General features: G+C 45.0%; 1 protein-coding gene across 6 annotated transcripts in view; it reads right to left on the bottom strand.

The window, feature by feature from the left end:
* The window catches only part of STK36 (serine/threonine kinase 36), a 393,543-nt gene that overhangs the window by 181,617 nt on the left and 191,868 nt on the right, over positions 1 to 20,058 (bottom strand). The window lies entirely within an intron of this gene.

Here is a 20,058-nt window from a genome sequence, read left to right as displayed (position 1 = left end):
GAGCTTTATTGAACCCGGGGGTCTGAATACCATCAGCCACCCGTATGTCATGGCAAAAATTATAAAATACAAAATAACTTGCAGTTGTCAGAATGGCTTGCTATAAATGCCACATACAGTTCAATAACCCTGGACCTTCCAGTTTACATACAGTCCTCTTCACCAGGGAAAAAGACAAATGAAAAATATCAGGAAAATAAAACTTTCAAACTTTGCACACCTTGTGACTACAGCCAGAGTAATTACAGATTCCAAAACCTAGCACTGAATTTCTTCAACGTTTCAGCTTACCTAGCTGAGACACGGACAGGTTTGCAGAGCAGGCTTCACAGCTCGTTATTATCAGTTGGGCTTCCTGGCCGAAGGAACACAGCAAGGCATTATGTAAGCTGTGAACTTTACTTGGGTTTTTCCCACGGAGCTTTCACCCCCTACAGATAAAAGTTCCTTGAGCAAACAAAGCTCTCCGGGCAGTCATACAGAGTAGCGGAGAGATTTTCCTGCCCTTCTCCTAATCTCTGTCAGCTGGGCTTGGGTTACGGGAGACAGCACAATCACAGCCTTGCTTCCTTCCCCTTAACAACTAACCTCCATGTCAGTGGGGAAATGGCTAGCTTCAAGCAATGGCTCAGCTACGTCCATAGCCTCTGTCTGCTCAGCAGCCTCTGGGGTGGAGTTGAGGTAGTCCTCTGTCATCTCCACGTCCTCACTGCTGCGGGCTGGAGGAGAGAGACTTCTCCCCTCATCTGCCTCCGAGCACTGCTGTCTCTCCTGCCGCTGTCTGAGCTCGTTAGCCCCAGCTCCGTCCCGGCTTTCCCTGCTCCTCTACTGAGATTCCATACTCTGTTTTTATGTTGGTTAAAGCCCCACCCCTCTCTCCTCAGAGCAGCTGTGTTAGGCAGGAAATCCCTAGGGACATAACTCAGGTTTCTCCAAGGCTGGTAATGAGCATACCTTCCAGCCCTAGGACTCCACTTCTCAATAAGAGTCCTCTCAGGCTTTCTAGTGTACCTGTCCTGAGATGGCGCTCTCTGCTGGATGTACCTATGTTCCTGCCTCTCCTGCTCTACCTCACTGCCTGAGGGGTAGTCAGCCAAAACCAAACTTTTACTTTTAACCTGGTCAGCCCTTCTGACCAGGGACCGTGTTTTGCTTTTATCCCTTACAGGGACAAAGCTGGCCACAGGTTTGTCACAATCCCCCCCACTTAAAGGATGACTATCCTGAAGACTTTGAGGGTGTCCTGTGTACTCTGGAATTCTGGAAAGAATATCTACGTTGGTATTCAGTTTTCCTGGGCGGTGTACTACTTGATACCTGAATGCCTGTAAGGCTAAATACCAGCGTGTCAGACGCGTGTTATTGTTACGCATAGTATTTAGCCATTTTAAGGCAGCATGGTCTGTGACTAGTGTAAATTGGTTTTCCTGCAAATAATGTGCTAATGTCTGTACAGCCCACTTGACTGCCAGACACTCCTGTTCCACTGTGGCATAGTTCCGTTCGTTAGGGTGGAGCTTCCGACTAAGGAACAGGACTGGGTGTTCAACCCCTTCACTCTCCTGACTCAGGATAGCCCCTAACCCTTTTCCAGAGGCATCTGTTTGTAGGATGAGAGGCTTGTTGAAATCTAGAGCCTTCAGGACAGGTCGTTTACACAGGCTTTCCTTCAAGTCTCCAAAAGCCTGTATGCTATCTGATTCCCACTGTAGTGTATCTGGACTCCCTTTCTTCAACATATCTGTCAGTGGGGCTGCTTTTGAGGAGAAATGCTGGATAAATCTCCTATAGTAGCCTATTAGACCTAGAAACTTCCCGTCCGAGCAAGGTCATATAATGATCACCCCAATTCTAAAAAACGCGAAAGAACCACCTAACTCCCCATCTAACTATAGACCGGTCGCCAGCATCCCCCTATTTACCAAAATAGCGGAAGGGATGGTAAAGGCGGAACTTTCCGAATACCTCGAAAAATTCAACATTCTATGTGACAACCAAGCAGGCTTTCGCGCGGACCATAGCACTGAAACCGTCATAGCCTCCCTTCTAGACCACCTCCACACGCTCTTCAGTCAAGGCTCAAGTGCCCTGATCATACAACTCGACCTGAGCAGTGCTTTTGACCTGGTCGACCACACCATTCTCCTTGAATGCCTAGCTCACATTGGCATCTCAGACCAGGTCCTTAACTGGTTTCAGGGTTTCCTACAAAACAGATCATACAAGGTATTCATGAATAACTCTTTCTCTTACTGCTGGGACAACACCTGTGGGGTCCCGCAGGGCTCCCCCCTCTCCCCCATCCTATTCAACGTATACCTAGCCTCCCTAGGTAAACTCTTACACAACCTAAATCTCAAATTCTTTATTTATGCAGACGATATCACAATAGCCATCCCACTAACCAACTTTTCTCAAGAACTACTTGAACACACTTCAAACATTCTCAACCAGATAGAACTCTGGATGCTTTCATTCAGACTGAAATTAAACCTCGACAAATCAAAATTCTTCTTAGCCTCCCCCAAAGATAAAATCAAGGAAACCACAATTCAACTAAAAGGAAAGATCTTCCCCCTCGACCCGACCATAAAAATTCTGGGAGTCACGCTGGACAAAAACCTATCCCTAGAAAACCATACCGACATCATCGCTAGAAAAAGCTTCTCGGCACTCTGGAAACTTCGCAGCATAAAAAAATACTTCAACGACACTGCATTCCGCCTACTCGTACAATCCTCCATCCTCAGCATTCTCGACTACTGCAACATCATCTTCCTTAATGCTACAAAGAAAACTACCAGGAGATTAAAAATAATTCAAAATACCGCAGTGCGCCTCATTTTTGGCCTAAAGAAATGGGAACATGTCACTCCATTCTATCACCAACTGCACTGGCTGCCAGTAGAATCTAGAGTTCTCTTTAAATTTGCATGCTTTTGTTACAAATCGGTTAACGGTTCTTCCCCAAGTTACATAAATACCCACTTCAACCTTTACTGCAACAACAGGACAGCTCGCAGAATTCAACTGTTCGCCTTCCCCTCGCCAAAACACTGCCTTCTCAGAAGATCCCTCGAAAGAACTTTCGCCTTCCAAGCAGCCAAGTTGAACCCATGGCTGGCCCAGATGATACTCGAGGCCCCCACTTACCTTGCCTTCAGAAAACTACTAAAAACTTACCTATTCAACAAACACGACTCCTATTTAATCCCTTCACCTCACATAACCCCGGCCCCACCCCCAACCCCTTCCTCCCACACCTGATTCCCCCTTGACCCTCTCTCCACTTCCCTTGTCTAGTTCGATCTAATCCACAATTTTCAGTTAAACTGTTGTACATCTTCCTTTCATTGCAGACTACTGTAAATTGTGGTAACTTCATTGCTGACTATTGTAAATTGAAAATTGTTGTAATCTACTGTAAATCTGCAGGTAATTTGTTTGTAAATCTGCTTGTAACATGTTGTAAATAAGCTTGTCAATGCAGATCATTTGTTAATTGTTGTAAACCGCCTAGAACTCGATGGGTATGGCGGTATATAAGAATAAAGTTATTATTATTATTATTATTAGAAAGGCCCTTCTTGGTACATGGCCGAGGGTAGTCTCGAATGCACTGGACCTTGTCCACCAAGGGCCTAACCTGCCCCCTTCCTACAATGTAGCCCAGATATCTCACCTCTCTTTGGCCTACAAAACATTTTTTTGGGTTGCCTCCCTCAGTGACCTCAGAACTGCTGCTACCTGTCCCAGATGTTCCTCCCACGATGTCGAGTGTATGACGATGTCATCAATATAAGCGTCAGCGTAATCATAGTGGTCCCTTAATACTTCCTGGACCGCCCTTTGACATGACGCCGCCACCCCATATAAGCCAAAGGGCATACGCCTAAACTGAAACAACCCTTGGGGTGTACTGAAGGCTGTCTTAGGCTTAGCCTCCTTGGTCAGCGGTATTTGCCAATAGCCCTTTGTCAGGTCTAATGTCGTGAGGAACTGGGCTTGCCCTAACCGATCGAGCAGCTCATCCACTCGTGGCATCGGGAACACATCGAATTGCGAAATTTCGTTCAACTGTCTAAAATCAATACAAAATCGTGGGGTCCCGTCCGCCTTTGGGACAATAACTATTGGGCTGCACCAGGGGCTTTGGGATGGTTCTATTACCCCAAGGGTCAACATTTCCTGGACCAATTCCTTCACTAAGGTCCTTTTCCCTTCAGCCAGTCTATAGGGACGAACCCGGACCACCTTCCCTGGGGTAGTGACGATATCGTGAGCCACTATCCTAGTCTTCCCCGGCATCGTGGAAAACACATCTTTAAAGTGATAAATCATATCTTGAACCTGATGTGCTTGTGTCTCGGTAAGTCCTGTCCCTATGTTCACCTTCTCTTCGGCAACCATATCAGCTATCTGGGGACCCAAGTCCTCATCCTTACATTGCTGGGCCACTAAGGTCAACACTTCCCTATCTTTCCAGGGCTTCAGGAGATTCACATGGTATGTCTGTACCCTGTTCTTATGGTCTTTCACCCGGTAGTCTACCTGACCTACTCTTTCTATTATAGTGGCTGGGCCCTTCCAATAAGCTAAAAATTTGTGAGAGTCCGAGTGGATCAGTACCAACACCCGATCTCCTACTTGTAGCTGGCGAGTCTTCGTCCCTTTATCATAGTAGGTTTTTTGACGACGTTGACTCCACTCCAGGTTATCCCTGCCTACCTTCCATGCCCGGTTCAACCCCTGTCTCGATCGGGCTAAGTATGTAATTATACTGCTCCCTGATTCTGCGGGAAAATCCCATTTTTCCCTGATCATATCCAGCATACCCCTAGGCGGTCGTCTGAACATTTCATGAGGACTTACTCCCAAGGAGTCTTGCACCTTCTCTCTAGCTGAAAATAAGGCCAATGATATGAACAGATCCCAATCTGTAGGTTTGTCTCCCATGCCTTTCTTTAACATCTGCTTTAACGTTTGATTAAAACGTTCGACCATGCCATTAGCTTGTGGATGGTAAGCAGAAGTCTTGATATGGCGTATACCAAAGCCTTCCCAGAAAGCCCTCATCTCGGTGGAAAGGAAGTTACTTCCCTGATCAGTAAGGACCTCCCTAGGGAATCCTACCATACAAAAGAGTCCTAACAGTTCCTTCAAGATGGCCGCTGATGTTGCCTTCCTTAAAGGAAACGCCCATGGGAATCGGGTTGTAACGTCCATTACCACTAAGATGTAATTATTCCCTCTCGGGGTTTTCTCTAGGGGTCCCACAATGTCCATAGCAATCCGTACTAGGGGTTCTTCCACTATGGGAATGGGAATGAGAGGAGCTCTAGCAGGTTTGGCCAATGATAGTCTCTGACACACAGGGCACGATTGGCAGAAGTCTATCACCTCTTGACGCGCTCTTGGCCAGCAAAACCGTTTCTTCACTTGCTGCCAGGTGGCTTCAGCCCCCTTATGTCCCGACAGAGGATGGTCATGGGCTGCTCTCATCACCACCCCTCTAAACCCCTGTGGTACCATAAGTTGCTGTTTTTCTTCCCCCTGTTCTCCCCCCAAGCTCTCTCGATATAACAGGCCTCTTTTGACTATCAACCGGTATCCTTCTTGGGTCTTTCCCACCCGTTGCCAATCTTCTCTTAGGGTAGGATCTGCCTTTTGTTCTGCTTGGAAGGTGGGAAAGGTGTCCATAACCTCCTGGGGTAACCAAGGGAATTCCCTATTCTTGACAGATTGTTTCAAGGCCCGGACCCTTTGCTGCTGTTGCTTTCTCCTCTGGGCCCTGGTCCGGCGCTCCTGCTTTTGCTGGTATCAAGTTTCAAGTTTATTATTTTTTCTTAATTAATCGCTTAATCAAATTCTAAGCGATGAACATATTAAATAAAATCAAATAAGGACAATACAGTACAAAACAAACTTTAAATACTAACATTGGGTAAAAACTAATACATAATATTGTATATTCATGACATAGGGTAGGATAAGGGTTAGAAATACAATTGATAAAGAAAAGTAAAACAAAGGAAAAATACATTAGGGAAATCAGTTAACTCGTAGCTTAACACAGTACAAGAACATCACCAAATTAAAAACTATTTAATTAAATATTAAAAGCATCTTTAAAAAGAAATGTTTTCAAATTGCTTTTAAATTTTCCTAAATCCTGCTCATTCCGCAGGTAAATGGGAAGATCGTTCCAAGTTTGAGGGGCAGTTACTGAAAAAATAAATTGACGTCTAGTGTTAATAATTTTAAGTGATGGAATGGTTAATAGGTTTTGCTCATTAGACCTCAGAGTTCTATTTGAATGATAAGGAATTAAATGTTTAAATATGAATGCTGGGGTCTTATGAAGAAGAGATTTAAAAACAAGCAGACAGAGTTTGTACGTTATCCGATGATTAACTGGAAGCCAATGTGCATCTATCAAAAGGGGTGTAACATGGTCATATTTTCTAGACTTAGTGATGAGTTTAATGGATATGTTCTGAATAATTTGAAGTCGTTTAATTTCGTTTAGCGATATCCCCTTAAATAGGGCATTACAATAGTCCAATTTAGAAATCACTAAAGAATGAATAAGAATGTTTAATGATTTAGGACATAGGAATTTAGCAATAGATCTTATCCTACGTAGTCTGTAAAATGTAGATTTAGTTATAGTGCTAATATGATCATGGAAATTAAGTTTTGAATCAAAAGTTACCCCTAAGATTTTTATATTGTTAACTAATTGTAATGGTAAATTTTTTATTGTAATAGGAGCAATAAGAGTAGGATTGTCTTTCCAAGGAAAGAGCATAACGTTGGTTTTTTTAATATTAAGAGAAAGTTTATTTCTATTTAACCAGTGGTGAATTTGGTCGAGTTTTTCACTAATTTCTTGAATATCAGATGTTTTGTTTAAATCCATTGGATGCAGAAGCTGAATGTTGTCTGCGTAAGCGAACACCTGAAAACCCACGGACTGACATAGAGTGATCAGAGGAGCTAGGAAGATATTAAATAGTAACGGAGAAAGGATAGATCCTTGGGGAATCCCATAGGTAGTTGATAAAGAGGTAGATGTTGAATCATTGAAGAAAACAGTAGAAGTGCGGTTAGTTAAATATGACACGAACTAAGAAAGAATTTGGTCAGTGATACCAATAGAATGAAGTCTGTTAAGAAGAAGCTGATGATCAATCGTGTCAAAAGCCGCAGAAAGATCAAGAGAAATTAACAAAGTCGTTTGATGGTGATCCAGAAAATATTGAATTGAGGTGGTCAGACCTATCAATGAAAGTTCGGTATTATGATGTTGCCTAAAACCAGTTTGATTGGGATGTAAAACATTGGTCTTTTCCACAAAGTCAGAGAGTTGATTGAAAACTATTTTTTCTGTTAATTTTGCCAAGAAAGGAATATTGGCTATTGGTCTATAATTTGATGGATCTATGGAACTTGCATTTTTGTCTTTAATAATGGGACGGATAATTGATTTTTTCCATATAGTTGGAACAGTACTTTGGTTTAAACTCTCAGAAATTAAAGTGTGAATAAATGGTCCAAAAATATGAAAATAGTGCTTTAAAAGAAAAGGAGGAAATGGATCAGCTTTTGAGCCTCTAATATTAATGGTTTTTATAATAAGTTCAATATCTTTTTGAGTAGGTAATTTAAATCTTGAACACTTTGAGATTAAAGATTCTAAGTTTATTTGTTCATAATCATTTTTTATTTGTTGGGATATGGTGAAAGTTTTCCTAATGTTATTGATTTTCTCAGTAAAATAATCTGCAAATTTTTGAGCTGAGAGAGTATTTCCAATTTCATCTATTGTTTCTTTGCAATTTGTTATTGTTATTCTATTTAATATTTTATATAGTATGGATGAGTTTTTAGCTTTGAGTATTTTATCAGAGTAGTATTTCATTTTTACTTGATTTATTTTTGTTTTATAATATTTAGATTGTTCATTAAATGATTCTAGATTAGTTTGAGTTTTGTTTTTCCTCCATTTACGTTCTGAAGATCTTACTTGTTGTTTAATGAGAGAAAGTTCGGCCGTAAACCATGGATTTCAAATTTTTTGAGCGGATATTACCTTGGATTGTAGGGGTGCTATTTCGTCTAAGAATGATTTTAAAGCCATATTCCATAAATCAGATAATTCATCTAGAGAGTTAGTACTAGATTTAGAAAAATCTAGTTTAAATGAAGAAAGAATTGAATCGACAGAGATATCGTCAAAATTTCGAAAATTAATTGTTTGTTGTTTTTTGTGATTTGAATTTTGTATGAATTTGTATTTTGTATGAATTTTGTAATTTGTATTTTGTATGAATTTGTATGAATTTGAATTTTGTATCTATGGAACGCTTCCCCCGTGAAGGGAAATATTTTTCCTAGAGGGGTCTCTGACTCTGGCGCTGGGGCCCCTTTCGACCGGGTGTTAACCAAATTCTGTTTCACCCCAATCGCTTCTGTGAACCCCAACCAGTCTCTTCCTAATATAAGATCATACGGGACAGCTGGCACTAGGGCTACCAGTGTCCGGTACACTTTATCCTTAAAGCACACCGTAGTGGGCCTTAGGTCATAACGGACCGTATCCCCATGTACGCATTTAATCATTACTGAGCTACGGTTTCCCTGTTCCTTCTCTCTAGGAAACACTTTCTTCCAGAATCGGTGAGCCATCATGGATTGGTCTGCCCCCGTATCGAGCAAAGCCATAGTAGCCTGGCCCCCTACCGATACTGGAATGAAATACTCTCCTCCATGCTCTTCTTTAGTTGCAGAACAAGTCCACATAGAACACCCCTTCTTTTTACTCTCATCTTGTCTGTGCCCTTTTCCCCCGTTCCTATAGCCCTGACTCCCTTTAGAAGTTAAGGGTTTCTTATACTCAGGGCGGGTGGGACGTTGGGTGTTGTCAGGCTGGGGTCTAGTATCCCTAGGACCTCGGGACTGTGATCTATGAGGCACGCTATCTTCCTCACCAGGAGTTTGGGCGTCTAAATATGCCTCTGCAGATGTTAGTATGTATCCCAAATTTTCACTTCCCTGCTTCTTCAGCCACCCCCTCAGATCTTTGGGCATAGATTCCAGAAATTGTTCCCGGACTACCTCCGAGAACATTGCCCTGGGGTCTAACATGTAAGGGTGTAACCATTTCTCTGCTAGCCTGTTAATTCGCTGGAGGAGAGCTTTTGGTCTTTCTTTGTGGTGCATTTGCACAGACCTAAGTATCTGCCTATAGTACTCCCTTGTGTACCCTAGGTAATCCAAAATATGCATTTTTATAGCAGGGTAATTATTAGCTTGCTCTGCAGGAATGGTCTGAAAAGCTGCTAATGTGTCACCCGCTAAGCATGGCAGTAAGTGTACAGCTCACTGCTCTTGTGGCCACCCGGCTGCAGTGGCAATTCTCTCGAAAGAATTCAAGAAATCGTCCGGTGCATCTGCTGGGGTAATCTTATTCAAATTCAAAATATTTAAAGAGTTTTGCCCTACCGCCAGCTGAGAAGTCCCTGTTCCCAACACCGGTGTGATACCAGGATTTCTTGCCGGGTTTTGTAATAACTGAGCCATGACCTTGGTCTGTTCACCCATGGCTATAACCAGTTCATCATGGTGTCTCCAATCGGCGTCCTGTCCTGCTCGCCATAGCTCTTGGTTGGCCTCCAGCACTTTGCGAAGATCCTCGCTCTGGCGCTGGCGTTCTCCTGCCAAGACTGCAAGCAGCTGTGGATCCATCCTGCAGACCTGTGGACGTAATCAGAAGAAAAAAAACCCCTCCAAGTGTGGTATTTTATGGTTTCCCCAAATACCAATTACCGCCCTCACCAGTCCCCGCAGCCTAGCGTGCTTACCGCAGTACTGGTGAGTCTGCGCAGGTGTGCTCATTAAGGGTGCACGGCCCTTTCTTTACGATCCTGTAATCCCTCTGGTCCCGGCCTCTCCGTCCGTCTGTGGGGTTTGTCTCCCTCCTGAGCCGCTCCACTCCAGATCCGCCGCTGTGAGGTCCACAAGGATTTCGTCCACTGGAACCAGGTTGAAGTATCCTCAATATCAAGTTTCCATATAGTGGTCAAATAATTTCTCCAGCAAACAAACTTTTTGACTCTCAGTGCTCCTGAAAAGGTTTGCCAAAATCAAATGTCCAAAAAAAAAATAATCCAGCACTTCTGATACCACTTGTGACACACTTATCCCTTGCTCTAACCAGCCGAGGGACTAAGTGTGTTGAGTTCTGGCCTGTCGGCGTAGCCTCCTCAGGTTGGAGGAAGGCTTTTCAGGTTAGAACAGCCCTAGGAGCCTGCCTAGTCTGCCAGGCCACACTGAGAGTAACTTATAAAGAGAAGACCACACAAGTAAGTCTTGTTACAAAAGAATGTTCTTGAGCTTTATTGAACCCGGGGGTCTGAATACCATCAGCCACCCGTATGTCATGGCAAAAATTATAAAATACAAAATAACTTGCAGTTGTCAGAATGGCTTGCTATAAATGCCATATACAGTTCAATAACCCTGGACCTTCCAGGACCTACAGTCCTCTTCACCAGGGAAAAAGGCAAATGAAAAATATCAGGAAAATAAAACTTTCAAGCTTTGCACACCTTGTGACTACAGCCAGAGTAATTACAGATTCCAAAACCTAGCACTGAATTTCTTCAACGTTTCAGCTTACCTAGCTGAGACACGGACAGGTTTGCAGAGCAGGCTTCACAGCTCGTTATTATCAGCTGGGCTTCCTGGCCGATGGAACACAGCAAGGCATTATGTAAGCTGTGAACTTTACTTGGGTTTTTCCCACGGAGCTTTCACCTCCTACAGATAAAAGTTCCTTGAGCAAACAAAGCTCTCCGGGCAGTCATACAGAGTAGCGGAGAGATTTTCCTGCCCTTCTCCTAATCTCTGTCAGCTGGGCTTGGATTACGGGAGACAGCACAATCACAGGCTTGCTTCCTTCCCCTTAACAACTAACCTCCATGTCAGTGGGGAAATGGCTAGCTTCAAGCAATGGCTCAGCTACGTCCATAGCCTCTGTCTGCTCAGCAGCCTCTGGGGTGGAGTTGAGGTAGTCCTCTGTCATCTCCACGTCCTCACTGCTGCGGGCTGGAGGAGAGAGACTTCTCCCCTCATCTGCCTCCAAGCACTGCTGTCTCTCCTGCCGCTGTCTGAGCTCGTTAGCCCCAGCTCCGTCCCGGCTTTCCCTGCTCCTCTACTGAGATTCCATACTCTGTTTTTATGTTGGTTAAAGCCCCACCCCTCTCTCCTCAGAGCAGCTGTGTTAGGCAGGAAATCCCTAGGGACATAACTCAGGTTTCTCCTAGGCTGGTAATGAGCATACCTTCCAGCCCTAGGACTCCACTTCTCAATAAGAGTCCTCACAGGCTTTCTAGGGTACCTGTCCTGAGATGGCGCTCTCTGCTGGATGTACCTATGTTCCTGCCTCTCCTGCTCTACCTCACTGCCTGAGGGGTAGTCGGCCAAAACCAAACTTTTACTTTTAACCTGGTCAGCCCTTCTGACCAGGGACCGTGTTTTGCTTTTATCCCTTACAGGGACAAAGCTGGCCACAGGTTTGTCACAGTACGTGTGATTAATTTTAAGACACGCTCTAGGAGCATGATACAAAGCTTGGACCCACTCACTAAACGGCCCTTCTATTCCCATTTTCCGCAGTACTGCCCACAAGAATTCCCAAGAGACCCAATCAAAAGCTTTCTCTGCATCTACCGCCATTAACGCTGCTGGGTCTTGCTCCTGCTTCACCTTCCACAACAAATGCAAAGTATGCCTTATATTATCCCCTACTTGCCTTTTTTGAATAAACCCATATTGATCCATATGGATCACTTTAGGGAAGCATCTTGCCCAATTGAAGAGTCAGCACTTTTGCAATAATTTTCGCATCTACATTCAATAGGGAAATAGGTCTATAAGACCCACACAAAACTGGGTCTCTACCAGGTTTCAACAAAATTGTAATACCCGCCTCCCTCATAGTACCAGGCAAAAGGCCCCCCCCAGCTGAACCCCATTAATTAATCGTACCAATAAAGGTCCCACCTGGTCCCCAAATTTCTTATAGAAACGACTCGTGTAACCGTCTAATCCCGGTGATTTTCCCGGCTTTGTTCCCGAATGACCTCCAGAAACTCCCTCAATGTTACTGGTTCATTAAGCTGGGCCTGATCTGCAGAAGACAGAACCGGCATTTCTACCCTATCCAAAAAGTCCTCCACTGCCCCCTCCACTCCGTCCCCTCCTGGACGATATAAACAAGTTTCAAGTTTATTATAAATTTGATTAATCGCTTATTCAAAATTCTATAGAATTCCAAAAAGGAGTTACCAATATCTGTATCAGTGACCTGGAGAGTCCCACCCCTGTCTCTAATATGAGCAATAGTAGCTCAAGCTTGTTTGATTTTAATGTAATGAGCTAGTTGAGCACTGCATTTATTATTATGCTCGTAGAGACAGGACTGGAACCGCTCCCGAACATGATTATAATCTTCCATCTGGAGCTGCGTCAACTCACCCCTGATTTGGCGCAATTGCGCCAATATCTGGGGGGATTGGAAAGTTCTTATGAGACAATTCCAAAGAAATCAATCGTTCACGTAAACCTAACTGCACTCGCGCTCTTCGCTGTTTAAATCTGGCTAACCCATTTAAAAAGATTCCCCGCAGCACCATTTTCCATGCATCCCATAAGATGCCATCGGACACCTCCCCCGTATCATTAAATTCCAAGTAGGTAGCTATGGTTTGAAGCACCTCTGTCACTACCTCGAAAGATTGAAGCAGCAAGTCGTTCAGCCTCCAGTACCTGGTACCATCCCCGGACACCACTCCCTGACAATCCACCGATACCGGGGCATGATCCGAAATTTGGATCCTTCCTATTTCAGCCTCCCGTATCTTACTCCATTGATTCCGAGAAACCCAGAGCCCATCTACACGGGTATAAGTATTTTGAGCATGAGAGTAGTGGGTATAATTACGCTGAGTTCCATGAAGGAGACGCCAGCATTCCCCTAACCTCAAGGTGCCCATAAATGCCCGAAATATCTTGGAGGTCCCCCTGTTATACCCCCTACCCCCTTTGGAGTGATCCACTCTCCCATTCGGTATCACATTAAAATCTCCCCCCACAAACACTACTCCCTGATTAAACAACAGCACATCCTTCAATCCTCTGTAAAACGTTGCGTGATCTACATTTGGGCCATATATATTTACTAAGGTCATCCGTTGTCCCTGTAAGGACCCTTTCAAAGCTAAACATCGCCCCTGAGAGTCCCTATAGACCTGATCAACCACTAATCCCAATCCTCGTCTTGCTAAAATGGCTATCCCCCCCCCTTTTTTTTTTGTTAGCATGCGGTCCTTGATGGGTCCATACTTGTTCATAGGCCGGATGCTGCAATAAAGCTGCATCCCTAGGCCTCAAATGTGTTTCCTGTAGCATACAAATGCCCCAACCCAGTCTCTTCATTTCTCGACAGTACTCCGTTTCCCAGGCTGTTTACCCCATTGACATTCCATGACCCAATCCTGAGTAATGTCTCATCCGTTCCAGTCTCCTTGTTCCCCCCCTAGAACTCTTAGAGATCCCAACTGCCCCCCACCCCCCTCCCCCCCACAGTTGCCAACCTAGCAAATACCAGACCAGCCAATGCGAAAAGATGAAGCCTCCCCCAAAAGGCATCTGACTCCCCAGCCTTCCCATCAGAGCACATTCCACCACACCATGACAATAACTTCCACGCCCAAAATCCCATACATGAAACCCATGGATCCCCCAACAACACTCAATACTACTCCGTACATACCCAGCATCCCGAAAGTAATCCCCTATGTGCAACAATCATACTCACCCCATACATCCTCCCGAATCACTCATGCCCCCAGCCCTCATACAACCTCCCCCTGACAACCATAGGGCCTTCACCCATCCATTCCCCCATTCAGTTCACACCCCATAGCCAAATCCCCAAAGTCCAAAGTTCTCAAGTGTGGATGGGAGCTGCACCGCCATGCTCCAGGGCTGCAAAAGCGAGTTCCCTATATCACCGTCCACCTCTTAGGTCTCCTGCTGGGTCCACTGCTTAGTGGTGTGGGTGACCGTGCACCAAAACTCCACCAGTCTACCTCCCTTCGTAGGGGTCACCGCCGTTGATACAGCAGGCAAGTTGTTACAGCCTAAGTCCTTCAGGACCAACCAGGTATCTCTCACAGTGTCAACTCTTCGAGACTTGCCAATCACAGTCATCCATATGCCAAACGGGAACAGCCAACAGTATCTATGGCCCTCCGCTCTCAGCACTTGAGTCACATCGCGGAAGACCCTTCGTTTTTGCAAGGTGGATAAAGCCAAGTCCTGAAAGACCCCCACTGTGATTCCATGCCATTGAAATTGAGGCCATCTCCAGGCTGCCTGCAGAATTTTTTCATTCACTAAATAATCTCCAAAGCAGTCAATGATATTCTTAGGTGTGCCCAGTCGCCCAGCTCCCAGTCCATGATGAGCCCGCAAGAGAACAATGGCTCCAGCATCCATCGGCCCCAATAGTTGACTACAAAAGTCTTGCACCACCGCGGTACAATCCTTGTGATGCTCCTCCTCCAGTATACCTTTAAATCGTAAATTGCTCCTTCTAGACCTGTTTTCCAGGTCTTCAACTTGAGCCTGTAAATCAGCCAACTCTTTTACTTGCTGCGTCAGATCAGTCTTGGTTTCCTCCACCGTCACCTCCAATCAGGAAACATGCTGTTCCGAGGCCTCGACCTGACCTCCCTCGTCCCCAACCTCCGCCCGGAGGTCCACCATCGCTGTTTTAACATCCTCTCTGACCCCTTGCATTTCAGTCTTGAGGTCGTGAAAACATTTCTCCAGCTTCAAATGCAGGGCCGATGGACTATCAGCCGGCACCTCCGAGGTCAGGGACTGCTGTGTATGTCCTGGGGACTGTGCCATCTTTATTTTCCCTGCAGGCGACACCGGAGTTTTTACCGACCATTTCCCACTCGCCGATTCACTAAATCGAAACTTCTCCAGGCACCGGCGACTCGCCATACACTACCCCCTCCACAGCGTTGGTAAGCAGGAGTTAAACCGTGCTCGGGAAGCTATTAAAGCACTTTTTAATTCAAGCCCCGACGGAGCTCAAATTTTACCCAGCCATTCGGTAGCATGATGTCACTTCCTCCGTCAAATCTTTTTCTTATTTATCTCTGGAAAAGAAAGTGATGTAATTGCTAGGGGCTTCTCTTCTGCTGTCATCGCTATGTTTCTTTATGGCGACAGGAATTCGATGGAGGTCAGCCTCCGTGAAGGCCTAGAGGTGCATTCTGGCTTGGTATACAGGAGTTAAGAACATAAGTATTGCCTCTGCCGGGTCAGACCAGGGGTCCATCGTACCCAGCAGCCCGCTCCAGTGGTGGCCCTCCAGGTCCTTGACCTGTAAGTTCCCACCACCTGAATTGTTTATGCCGTAATCCTGAAGTACCCTGTAGAGTACCCCTCTATCTATACCCTGTAATCCCTTTCTCCTTCAAGAAATCATCCAAGCCCTTTTTGAAACCCATTATTGTACTCTGTCTTATCACCTCTCCTGGAAGCGCATTCCAGGTGTCTACCACCCTCTGAATGAAGAAGTACTTCCTAGCATTCGTCTTGAATCTGTCTCCTTTCAGTTTTTTTGAATGCCCTCTTGTTTTTGATGTCCCCGCTAGCATGAAGAATCTGTCCCTCTCCACCTTCTCTATACCTTTCTTGATTTTATAGGTCTCTACCATGTCCCCTCTAAGTCTCCGCTTTTCCAGGGTAAAGAGCCCTAGCTTCTCCAGCCTTTCGGTATATGCAAGGTTTTCCATGCCCTTAATCATTTTTGTTGCTCTTCTCTGGACCCTCTCGAGCATCACCATATCCTTCTTAAGGTGCGGCGACCAGTATTGGACGCAATACTCCAGATGCGGGCGCACCATTGCTCTATACAGCGGCAGGATAACTTCCTTCGTTCTGATAGTGATACCTTTTTTGATAATGCCCAACATTCTGTTTGCCTTTTTTGAGGCCGCTGCACATTGTGCCGCTGGCTTCATCGTTGTATCCACCAATACTCCCAAGTCTTTTTCAAGGTTGCCTTCCCCCAGTACCCTCCCTCCCATCGTATAGCTGTAGATCGGGTTTCCTTTCCCTATGTGCAAGACTTTACATTTCTCTACATTGAAGCTAATCTCCCATCTTTTTGTCCACTCACCCAGCTTGTTCAGGACACTTTGTAGATCTTTGCATTCCTCAACAGTTCTGACCTTACTGGAGAGTTTTGTGTCATCCACGAATTTTATAACTTCACACTTTGTCCCTGTTTCCAGGTCATCAATGAATATATTGAACAGCAACGGTCCCAGCACTGACCTCTGTGGGACACTACTCGTGACCCCTTTCCAGTCAGAGTAGTGTCCCTTTACTCCTACCCTCTGCTTCCTGTCCGCCAGCCAATTTTTGACCCATCTATGCACGTCCTCTTCCACCCCGTGGCTCCACAGCTTCTTTAGTAGGCGCTCGGGAGGTACCTTGTCAAAAGCTTTTTGGAAATCCAGATATACGATGTCTATAGGATCACCTTTGTCCAGTTGTTTGCTTATCCCCTCAAAGAAATGCAGTAGGTTCCTTTACAGAAACCATGCAGGTTTGTTCTCAACAGATTATTTTTTTTCTATGTGCTCATTGATACTTTCCTTGATCAATGATTCGGCCATCTTCCCCGGAACTGATGTTAAGCTCACCGGTCTGTAGTTCCCCGGGTTGCCTCTCGATCCTTTTTTGAAGATAGGCGTAACATTTGCTATCTTCCAGTACTCTGGGATTACCCCTGTTCTCAAGGATAGATTACAAATCTGTCGCAGTAACTCTGCTGTTTCGTCTCTGAGCTCTTTCAGTATTCTTGGGTGGATTCTGTCTGGGCCCGGAGATTTGTCAGTTTTTAATCTATCTATTTGCTTGAGCACGTCTTCGAGGCAATCCCTCCAAGTATGATAATTTTCCCTCTTGATCCCCCTTGAAGATTTTTTCCGGTTCAGGCACTTTGCATGTTCTGGTCTTCCTTCCTGGTCTTCAGGAAGAGTCTGGCGGTTTCTTCATCCGTGTCCTCATTGTAGGACTGTGTTTGGGTCCCTCTTCCCTCGGGGGTTCTCTGACATCTCCCCCAGATGTTGTACACTTCTTAAGGGGGAGGGGGGAGGAGGCTGCTGTGTCCTCCGTGGGATCTGAGTCTTGTTCTCCACTCATTGGCTCGTCTGATCTATGAGCCCCTGGATAGGATTTCTCTGAGAGATGTTACCGTCAAGACCGCTTTCCTTGTTGCGGTCACTTCTACATAGGGTCTGTTGGAGCTTCAGGCTTTATCGTGCAGATATCCATTTCTAAGCATCATGGAATCTGCGGTTGTTTTGAGGACTGTGTTTTCTTTTCTTCTGCATGTGGTTTCTGCAGTCCATGTCAACCAGGCAGTTTGGTTACCCACTTTTGTTCTGTCGGGTTCCAAGACTAAGAACCGTGTTTTGCGGTCTCTGGCTGTGCGGCCGTCTCCTTTTGAGATACTTAGAGGCCACTAACGACTTCCGTCTGTCAGACCATCTGTTTGTCCTGGCGGGCCCTGCATGCTGGGGTTGGCCTGCTTCCGAGGTTACCATCTCGCGTTGGATATGTGCGGCCATTTCCGCGGCCTATGTGGCAGTGGGGAAGAAACATCCTCTTGGGGTAAAGGCTCACTCTACCGGAGGAATGGCTTCCTTATGGGCTGAATCTCATGCAGTCTCGCCTGAGATTTGTCGGGCGGCCACGTGGGCTTCCCTTCATACTTTTACCAGGTTTTACCCGCTTGATGTGGCAGCTAAGTGTAATATGGCCTTTGGCTCTTCTGTTCTGGCGGGGGGCTCATTGGCCCCCCTCCTGAGATTTGGAACTGCTTTGATAAGTCCCACAAGTTCAGCCTCCAGAGGGATTGTACAAGAATGAAAGATTAGGTTTCTTATCTCTGCTAATCTTCCTTCTTGTAAATCTCCTCTGGAGGCTGACCTCCCACCCATCTGTTTTGTCTAATTCGCAGGTCGCTGCCAGTAACTGATAAACTGGCTTTCTCTCTTTCACCAGCCTCACTAAAATTTCCATGAGTGTCCCTTTAGGTAAGCTCATGAGGTTTTAAAGGTCCCGGGATGGTGCCCCTTAGGCTGTGTCTTCTTTAGTGACCTGTTCCTTAGTTTTGCAGGTGTGAAATGTTACAATTTCTTATTATGCTAACTTGGCCTTTTTTGGCGTTTGTTGATTATGTATTTGGTTATCATGAGCAGCACTGATTTTTACCGGGGAGTCCCCACATCCCCCCTCTCTTTTTCTTGTGTTTCCTGTTTGTATTAGATACTCCTGGCTTTGCTACCTACTGAGCTTCAAGGAGAGTGTCTGCACAGGTGACCTCACAGAGGGGATTGGTTTTATTTTTAAGTTCTGCAGCCAAGGCTGGAATAGATGCACTACAAATGAGTTCAGCTTCCAGAGGAGATTTACAAGAATGAAGATTAGCAAAGGTAAGAAACCTAATCTTTCATTCTTTGTTTTGGGACTACTTTAGGGCAAAATCATACTCCAAACAGAATTTGTGGCTTGTCTCATCTAACAGAGTAATTATTAGCAAATGAGCTTATCAGCTAATCATCTAATTAGCCTTACAAGCCTGAGGAGATGAAGAGATTGAATTGGAGATTGAAGTCTGTAAATTTTCAAGCAGGCAGAGCTTTTAAAATCGCTCCAAGCACTAAATTACCTAAAAAGGGGATGGAATTACATCAAATTAAAACAATAAAATGGGGAGAACAGAATACACAACTGATCAGTGAAGTACTATAGATGCAGAGTAAAAAATCCGAGTGGATTCCTTCTGCAATCATGCGACTAAAGGAAAATAACCCTACTGTCTAGAATGTCTCACCTATTGCAATGGAAAACAGAGTTTACAATTAGAGGCCTTATGGTCATGTCCAAGGCAAGAATGGATTCTGGTGGTCAGTTACAGACATGACCTTGTTCTTTTTTCTTCTTTCAATGAGAACACTTCTTAAAACCACTGGGAGTTTTTAGCAACATTGATGGAAAAATAGCCAAAGTGAAACCAAATAGCCAAAGTAAAACCATATGGTTCAACGTTTTGGTTTAAAAAAAAAAAAAAAGAAAAGAAGTGGGCCGGATCCAAGATGGCCGCGGTTGCAGGTTACTGAGCTACCGCTTGTAAAAGGTTCTTCTCAAAATTTCATTCTGGCGCTACTTTGCCGGTATACAATCCTAAATATGCCGAAGCGAAGAGGGAAGAGCGTCGCTTGAACCTCGCAACGCTCCGGAACAGCTACCTTCGGCAATGTTGAAGATTTACTGAGGCGCCTCAGTCCCGTCAGTGATGCTCTTGTACGAGACGCTTCCGGGGAACGGAATGGAGGCGTCTCTGCGGGCTTTCGAGACCACACTGAGTCCCAACGCGAGAGCACCTCCCTCTAATCCTCGGGCCACCAGTTCCCCGGGAGTTGAGAGGCAGCCAGAAGTCGACATGCTCTCTCCCCCGGAGGTTACCGGGGATGGTGAGGCAGATACCGACTCAGGTTCCCAGAGTTTTCAGTGGAACCTGAGTATGGATGAGGATGGAGCAGCATCGGGGTCAGACCCGACCCAGAAGAGAGGGAGAAGAGAGAAACCTCCGGCTGGTGAGCAGAACTTTATGGCAATAGACTTGCATTCTTTAAATATTATAAAACCCCAAGAAGTGACTTTGGACGCCCTGTGGGATCTGGTTGCCAATTTAGTTAAGACTGTGAATATTAATCATCAGTATATTGAAGGGAAGATAAAAATGCAAGAGAAGGAAATTGGTCAAATAAAACAAGACCTTGGTGAATCAAAAACAAATGTCCAGAATATTATGGAAGAATTCAAATCTTCTAAATTAATTCAAGAGACATTAATGAAGGACAATGTAAATTTAAGAAGGAAGATTGAGACATT

This window comes from Geotrypetes seraphini, chromosome 5 (assembly GCF_902459505.1).
Source record: "Geotrypetes seraphini chromosome 5, aGeoSer1.1, whole genome shotgun sequence".
In the NCBI taxonomy this organism is placed as follows: domain Eukaryota; kingdom Metazoa; phylum Chordata; class Amphibia; order Gymnophiona; family Dermophiidae; genus Geotrypetes; species Geotrypetes seraphini.
Note: the sequence above shows the minus strand (reverse complement) of the source record. Positions and strands in the feature narration are given on the sequence as shown.